Source organism: Rutidosis leptorrhynchoides, chromosome 1 (assembly GCF_046630445.1).
Source record: "Rutidosis leptorrhynchoides isolate AG116_Rl617_1_P2 chromosome 1, CSIRO_AGI_Rlap_v1, whole genome shotgun sequence".
Taxonomy (NCBI): Eukaryota; Viridiplantae; Streptophyta; class Magnoliopsida; order Asterales; family Asteraceae; genus Rutidosis; species Rutidosis leptorrhynchoides.
Genome location: NC_092333.1, coordinates 612,144,437 through 612,154,429, shown reverse-complemented (window position 1 = coordinate 612,154,429; position 9,993 = coordinate 612,144,437).

Genomic DNA, 9,993 nt, shown 5'->3' with positions numbered 1-9,993 from the left:
TCTAAAGTTTCGAACGTATTGCGTTCCACCTCACTTGAGAGTTTCACCGTGCGTCGCCTGTATAGATTCGCCATGGGAGTTTCCTCCTGATGGGAGGTAAAACTGTAATGTTCGTCCCAGAAAATGATCGGGTGGGTGGGGTTCCGACATCACGTTTGGACCCATCAGTGACTCATAACCGTCGTTAAATATAGGGGAAGTTGTGGGAAAGGATGATGAGAGAGTATTGAGTAATGTGTAAAATTATGATTGAAAGTTTAGTATAAAATGTGTTAAGAAGATATTAGAAACACAAAATATGGCCTAACACGGTTGTGTCTAGCTCGTGATGCTATCGGGCACGCCACCAAAATGTGCCTTCAACACGCTCTATTACTAGCGTGTTGGGCATGCTCCTTCCACAAAATACCCAAGAACGCCGCATTGCAAATGGTCTAAACTTGTGAGGTTGTGTTTACGTGTTGCTGCGGGTTTTTTTTCGTTGATGTACTTGTTATCGTTGTAAATAATCATAAGTCAAAAGTCATTTGAATAAAAAATCTTGTAAACAATGATAACTTGTTTTACTATACATTATGATAACCTTTTAGTATCACTTTATATGAATTGGAAATTATAAATTTTGAATTGGCTCTATAAATTGGTGAGACGGTCGTGTATTTGAGTAATATAATATATAACTCTATTGTGCTTTAAAAGTGAATAAAATGGGAAAAGTCGCGTTCTACGCATGATTGCAGTCTTGGATTTGAAATTGGTGCAAAAATTGACCAAAGTGTGTGAAAAAGATCAAAAAAACTGCAAAGTGCTGAAAACTTACCAAGAACGACGTTCCTTACCATGGGAACGACGTTCCAAATGCCAGAACGACGTTTCAAATAAAGGAACGATGTTCCACCTGCAGAAAATGACGTTTCAGGTCTGAAGAACGACGTTCCAATACAAAGGAAATGAGAAAAAATGGAACAGAGCATTTAGATGCCGAATTGGGAACGACGTTCCTTATAAAGGAACGGAGTTCCACTTCATGTACAGAAGAATGACGTTCCTGCAAATGGAACGGCGTTCCTACTCATCGGGCACCAGGAACGACGTTCCGGATAGTGGAACGGCGTTTCACCTGGGTTTTCTGGGCAGAATTTTAAGTGGAGTATAAATGGAAAGAGATGAGGTTTTTCAAAGTGTGACAACCCTCATTTTTCCATTCTTGAAAAGACTAAATTACCCATATGGTTTCTTTGCATGTTTACCTGAGTATTCATTATTAGGGTTGTTGTCCGGACTAGTTAATATACGAATTAATTACAACGTTGACCGAATAATAATTTTTAGTCAACACCTCTTGTTAATTTAAGTTATATTTATGATATATTAGGTTATATTATTAAATGTGACTCAATATTATTAATTAAAATAACTATAGTAAATAACGATTAGTAAAAATATTTGTGGCACAATTATAGAATGTAAAACTATAATGTAAAACTATAAGTTAATTAAATAATTAATTAATGTAATTATTTAATTAAATCAAAGTATTGATATTATTATTATAAATCGGATAAATAAATAAATAAAGGAAGTATTACATTTATTTTAAATTCTAGAATCTTCCATTTAAAATATAAGATAATTGTAAATAAATATTTCTAGAATATTCTAAATAATATATAAGGATAAGATTTGTATTAAAAATATAAAAAATTAATTTTTTATTAAAAAATCGGCCTACCTTTTTATATATGGAAATAATATATTTTTTATTTTATTTTATTTAATTAAATAACTTATTCTCTAAGTAACTCACACTCTATAAATAAAACTCCAAACCCATCATTTTTTTTGTAAAAATTCTGGAAATTCTCTCAAAGCTTCGTAATATTATTAAGGTCCTTTTCATAATTTTCTTATGTTTTATTTCGTTTTAATTAATTTTCTTTCAATTATTACAGCTGATATACCTTTTAAATTGTAATAAATCAAAAATTAACTTTATAATTATATTGGATCTGATGAAAAATCATAATATTAATATTCTAAGATGAAACATATTTTTATATATTATTTAGATCATTAGAATAATTATTTTTGTATATAAAGTTTTCGGTTTATAAATATATGTATATAAAAATCGAAATTAAATCATCCAAACACTTAAAAATAGTAAAAGTAATTTTTACAGAATGTAATAGGTTTATAATATTTATTAGAGTCAAAAATCTAATTTATATATCATTATATGTATTTATTCTTTATTTATTTATGTACCGGTTGATTATATAAACATAAAACGAATAAAAATTTTAAAAAATATTAAGAACAGTAAATTTTATAAAAACTATTTGAAACAGTGATAGAACATGTAAAAATAATTGTTGGAGTTTTTGGAGTATTATTTATAATTAAATATGAATTATATATTATATAAACGTAAAAACTATTCAAAATTCGTAATAAATAATTATAACAGTAAATAAAGTATATATATAATTTTTTATGAGTTTATCAAACTTAGATAAACCTGTAAAAAATATATATCTAATTATTTGGGTCGAATTAGTATTTATTCCATAATTAAACTCTTATATTGTATAAACCGAGAATAAAAGAAAGGATAAATACAAAATAAATATAAAAATAATATAAATTATTTATATAATTTTTTTTTGCAGATTTAAACACTAAAAGGAATATATAAAACTTATAAACATAATTATTGGATGATTAAATAAATAAAAAAACAAAATTAGGGAATATATATCTATTTTCGGAATGTATATAATGTATATAAAATATATATCAACTAATTATATTATTTATAAAAATAAAAAAACTGTAAATAAACATTTTATTAATAATTATATATTTACCTAAATATATAAAGAATGTCTTACATAATTATTAATGTTACTTAACTATTAATATACATGCATTTTTTAATAAAATAAATAACATATATTATATTATTATATACTATATTATTCATTAATATTATTTAACATATAATGACATAACATAATAATAAATAAAACCTATATACACTTATACTATCAATGTATAATATAAGGTAATTGAATTATTAATACGATAACAAATAAAATAAACAAATTAATAACATATCGACGTGTCGTACTCCTATACGTACGTAACAAGTAATCTAACTAAGTGTTGTATTCCTATACACACACAACTAGTGAATACCATAATCATACCGATAAATGTACAACTTATACAAACTTCACCGCTACTTACGGTCGTAAGTGAATGATGTCTAGGTTGCCATTATGGGATAAGGTTATGGATCTCGAATGTCATGACATAGTTTCTGATCAAGATTCCTGGCCCTCGGTTACATCTAGTCATTCCGAACTTATTTAATAGCATCGAGGTTTGGGCAAGGTTATATAAACATCAATGTGATTATAGTAGGCATGCAAACACTTATTAATTAACTCTTGTGTTTACTTAGTATTTTCATTGTCATTTGGACAATTTCTAATCAAACTTATATATCTCTAGGTTGAGATCTCAATTGCATTTCTTGCTTCTATTTCCGTTTGTGGGTATTCTTCTTCATGCTATTCTAAGGTGAACTTCATAACCCCGCTTTTACATACTTTATTGAATTTAATAAATCTTGGGGTAAGACACATGCTTATTTTAAATGATTTACAATTTAGACACAAGTGTCTAAACTTTTTGATATGCAACTTCATGAGACTTTTGTTGACTTGTATTCTTACATGCAAATCCCCACCATGATATCGTTAATTGCTGAAATTAGAATGTGGCAAGCTTAATTATTGTGAATAGGCCTATTGAGAGCGACGTCTCTACCCATTGAACGATCGTCAAGGGGGTACATAATAATGATTACCGACACACGCGTAGTGTCAGGGGTTTTAGTGTTTAGCTCGATATTATAACTCATGGCATATTGATTACTTTTGATATTTTAAACTAAATCTTGTGGTCTAAAATCTCTATTTCAATTATTAAACATATGTTGTTCACTCAACCATTGTGTTGATTTTTAAGCATGTTTTGTCTCATGTAACTATTAGCCTATGTGCCGATGATGATTGATATATGTGTGTTGCCTTGCATTGGAGTTTTGCATATTTCATTTTATTAAACTTCTGACATTTACTTTTGGATTATAATGTAAACTTCATTTTTATTCCGCTGCAATACTATTTATGTTGTTATAAAACGTCTCATATAGAGTCGTTCTCTTTATATACTTGTGTTTTAGTATTGAAAGGTCACATTTACCCCCGGCCCTATTTGGGGGTGTGACAGATTGGTATCAGAGCCAGATTGTTATAGAGAACCAGGATTGCATTTTATGTGTGCCTTATGTGTTAGTTAAGGTGCCCTAACGATCTTTAGGTCTATAACCTTTCCTGGCTTAGTTTAAGTGCCTTTTCTTATTTGTCTATATTCTTGCATTTATTTTAAGTGTCTTTACTTGTTCATATTCCCGTCTTAGTTTTTAGTGCTTCCTTACTATATGTTTCTTTATATCTTGCCCTTATATCTTTCCTTAGCATCCCTCTTAATATCCTGCTTCCTTTCCTAAGAATGTCATTTACGAATTCTGAATTTCACGACATTTTCCATGTCACCTATTACGGTCATTATTGTTATAATACATACTGTGGTGCATTGGTTTGCGAACCAGAAAATGTCCTTCTAGACTCATGAAGATTCTCTTCGTGCAATCTTTATTGCGTTGGGAAACGCTTTAGGTTATGAACTCTTTAAACGGCAATTAAGTTTTAAGTTCTTAGGAAGTTTTCTAATAGATAAAATTTTGTAGTTTAAATCACGTGTCCTGACCTTATTGAGTGATTTTGAAGTGGAAATATGAATTAGTGAAATATAATGACGCCTGTCCAACGTGATTATATTATGGTAATTCATAAAGAAATTCCAATATCATGACATATGGAATAGAAAGTGAATCAAATAAAAATTCTCAAACCATTCATTCGAAAATCTCAATGTTATTAACATGAAGGGTAATCATCATCTGATTTGTAGATATACGAAGAGCTCATTTCAACCAAACTATCTATTTCATACCCATGGATAGTGTAACAATCCCTCATATACCATAAACATTGCAAAACTTTGCATTCTTTCTTTCTTAAACAACATATCTCCTTATCTTTGACGCTTAATTATCACTCTTAATCACTACCGTATCCTCGCTGGAAGGAAGGATGCATATTCTTAAGCAATCTGAAGTGACACCCCCGAAATTTCCTCGAAGCATGCCACTTTTTATCTGTAATTACGTTCCTGGTTTAGATTTTCATGAACCCATTAGAAAACCCATTGAAGATAAGCGACAATCACTCGCAAGGATTTAATTTGAATTATCAAGTGTCGATTCTTATAAACACCACACACCTAAGTATTCACCTACTACACCATTATATACTCCTGATACACCACCACCATCACCTGATCATGACTCTTTGACTAAAGACGCTGCTTACCATGGTAGAACCTTCCAACGGGTATCTTTTGATTACCATATAAATCAAAAGAATTCCATCATACTCTAGCGTATCTACATTTCGGGCCAATAAAGGGCGTAGTGTATATATATATATATATATATATATATATATATATATATATATATATATATATATATATATATATCCCCCACGATATTGAAAAACATGTGATCCCTCACACGCACCATATGATCAAAGGTAGCATTGATATGATTATCATTACGTTACTTAATGTCAAACATTGCGTAATTTGTTGTACCTAAACAATAAGTCGTGACCTTTGAATCGTTAACCGTTTTCCTAAAAAATCTTACAATTTCGCCTCGGTGTTAAAAGCATGTTAGTTGTATCTTTAAATGATCATATAGTAATGGTTCTAACAATAGGCAAGTGACTCCATGTCTATACATCGCCCTTACTTATTGTGGAAATTCATACCATCCCGACAATAATCACAGATTTAGCGAGAACTTGATAAATTGATGATCATCACATAGTCGAAAGTCACTGCATTAGCGTGTCTTCATACCTGTCTATGTGAACATCAGATTATTCATGCTCAAGTTATTATGAAATCTTTGTGAATGACGGACTCAATCCATGATTATATAATAAGGGCACTTAGAGCTAGCCTTCCGACTCCAATATTAGTCATGACCTGTTTGCATTTCAAAGTCAACAGGGGATTAATTTCACGTTCTCATACTTTACCATTCATATCTCACTTGACAACAACAGCGTCACACGTGAACATTTTGAATTCCAAGAAACTTATAATAGTCATCAACTACATTTAAATTCAATAGTTTTCATTACCTCGTAACATTGTTGCTTAAATATCACCCGAAATTTTCAAAAATCATTCACTCGATCTTCATCAATCTTTTTCCAACTCGTAACCTCCAAAATATGAAAATTATGTTTACCAAAATTTTACACACACCATTTTACTGTGCGATCCTCTCGAAATTTTATAAAATAAATTTATTTACTGCCATTCGTGCAAATTTTATAAATCGTATATATTTATATAATAAAGTAAACCTTACTTATTTTGACTAGTACATATCAAATTATACCTTCACTTTTACAAATCAATTCTTTTACATTTGAATTCAAAAGTTATTTAACTTAAAATAGTACACGTTACACATAACTCCAGTTTTACTAAGAACTTCGTTTCATTATTATTGTCACATCAAAATGTCTCAAACTTTTTTAAAAATTACTTTGACTTATTATATAAAATTTTTCATAATACTCCACACTATGATTGGACCACATTTCTTCTTATTCGTCGTGCAAGAACAAAACATACCTCTTGCGCTCATCAACTATTCTTTTAGGGTTGGCTGTGGCATAAATGCGGGTGGTGAAATCAGTGTCTAAGCTACGGACAGTGGTCACACATATCCTTAAGGGAGGCACTGTGTGGGAATTTAACCTCAACCGTATTTTAGATTGGTATCGATCCTAACTGTTATTACACTAGCATCATGGATAGAGATTTCACTAAGCTCGTCTGAGAAGTTTCTACTTCCGATATTTCACGGCTAAACCACAACACCCTCGTAAACATCAATTCTATAATTTAATATCTTTTTGGCACCAGAAAGCATTTTTCGGAGATTTCCTCACCTGGTGGAAACAATTCTTTATAGCCAATGATTCACATTTATTCTCATCCGCACTTAGACTCATAAGTGAATGATAGATTGACTCGCCATCTGTGCGAGAACGTCTTTCTCATTAAGAGATCACACCTTTCCGTGCGGTTTCTTATCAGAAATATAATTTATAATCCTCTCTATCCTCTCTAAAGAAGTTACCTTAAACGTTCATGACATTTATGTGGTTACTCTAAACATTTCTTCCTTCGTGGGTTGCAACTAGATGTTATCCTAGTCAAGTTTCGATCTCTGATTCGACATGTAACTGAAATCATGATCATAAAGTTACATTCTACAACGTGCTATCAAAAACTATTTCCAAGGATAAGTTCCATGTATTATAATATGCTGAAAGATATTTTTCATTAATCACTCATACCATCATGAGGGCATTTTAGTAAATATGGCTTGCTTTGCATGTAAGCCTGATTAGTAACTCCTCAGCTGCCATCTCGTTTCGTCTATTCACATTAGATATTTCTTGAAAACCAAAGGAATCATGTCTATGGTTACCTTCCGGAATTTAGAGTTGGTACCATCTCTAACAAACACAAGCCATGCATCAAACTTCATGGCTCTGAATTCCATAAACTCCTATCTGTTTGTGTGCCCTAGTGTTGTGGCAGAAAACGTTCAAGGTTTTAAATAAGTTTAGTAATGTTCATGGCTTTATATTAATTGCCTCTAAAGGGTTGGTTGAGTGGTTTGGTGCTTCGAATCTCCAAATGAGACTCAGGTTCAAACCCCACCAACCTCACTTTGGGGCCTTGCCTTTAAAAAAAAAAATGTTCATGGCACATTTCAGGTATCCAATTTACTGAAATGCTTGTATGACTAAAACATCACCATCCCTTTTAAGGAAATCTAGTCTGATGACACTCATGTTATTCCTTATAATGACCTCTGCATTAATAATAAAATGCACATCATAGAAGAACATGTAGAAGTTATGGATCGTGAAATCAAACGCTTGAAACAGGGCAACATTTCCTATAGTAAAAAAAATTCGTTGGAATTCACGACGAGGCCCCGAGTATACATGGGAACGTGAAGACCAAATGAAACGGAAATATCCCCATCTCTTCTCAAACGGTAATGCATCCGAGAAGTCTACCTAAAACTTCGGGACGAAGTTTCCTTTTACGAGGGGATACTGTGACAACCCTCATTTTTTCATTCTTGAAAAGACTAAATTACCCCTAGGGTTTCTTTGCATGTTTACCTGAGTATTAATTATTAGGGTTGTTATCCGAACTAGTTAATATACGAATTAATTACAACGTTGACCGAATAATAATTTTTAGTCAACACCTCTTGTTAATTTAAGTTATATTTATGATATACTTAGGTTATATTATTAAATGTGACTCAATATTATTAATTAAAATAATTATTGTAAATAACGAATAGTAAAATATTTGTGACACAATTATAAAATGTAAAACTATAATGTAAAACTATAAGTTAATTAAATAATTAATTAATGTAATTATTTAATTAAATCAAAGTATTGATATTATTATTGTTATAAATCGGATGAATAAATAAATAAATAAAGTATTACATTTATTTTAAATTCTAGAATATTCCATTTGAAAGATAAGATAATTGTAAATAAATATTTCTAGAATATTGTAAATAATATATAAGGATAAGATTTGTATTAAAAATATAAAAAATTAATTTTTTATTAAAAATTTCAGCCTACCCTTTTTATACATGGAAATAATATATTTTTTTATTTTATTTTAATTGATTAAACAACTTATTCTCCAAGTAACTCACACTCTATAAATAAAGCCCCAAACTCATCATTTTTCTTTGTAAAAATTCTGGAAATTCTCTCAAAGCTTCATAATATTATTAAGGTACTTTTCATAATTTTCTTTTATTTTATTTCATTTTAATTAATTTTCTTTCAATTATTACAGCCGATATACCTTTTAAATTGTAATAAATTGAAAATTAACTTTATAATTATATTGGATCTGATGAAAATTCATAATATTAATATTCTAAGATGAAACATATTTTTATATATTATTTAGATCATTAGAATAATTATTGTTGTATATAAAGTTTTCAGTTTATAAATATATGTATATAAAAATCGTAATTAAATCATCCAAACACTTAAAAATAGTAAAAGTAATTTTTACAGAATGTAATAGGTTTATAATAATTATTAGAGTCAAAAATATAATTTATATATCATTATATGTATTTATTCTTTATTTATTTATGTACCGATTGATTATATAAACATAAAATGAATAAAAATTTTAAAAAATATTAAGAACAATACGAATTTTATAAAGACTATTTGAAATAGTGTTAGAACATGTAAAAATAATTTTTGGAGTTTTTGGACTATTATGTATAATTAAATACGAATTATATATTATATAAACATAAAAACTATTCAAAATTCATAATAAATAATTATAACAGTAAATAAAATATATATAAAAATTTTCTGAGTTTATAAAACTTAGATAAACCTGTAAAAAATATAAATCTAGTCTTTTGGGTCGAATTAGTATTTATTCCATAATTAAACTCTTATATTGTATAAACCGAGAATAAATGAAAGGATAAATACAAAATAAATATAAAAATAAGATAAATTATTTATATAAAATTTTTTTGCAAATTTAAACACTAAAAAGAATATATAAAACTTATAAACATGATTAATGGATGACTAAATAAATTAAAAACAAAATTAGGGAATATATATCTATTTTCGGAATGTATATAATGTATATAAAATATATATCAACTAATTATAT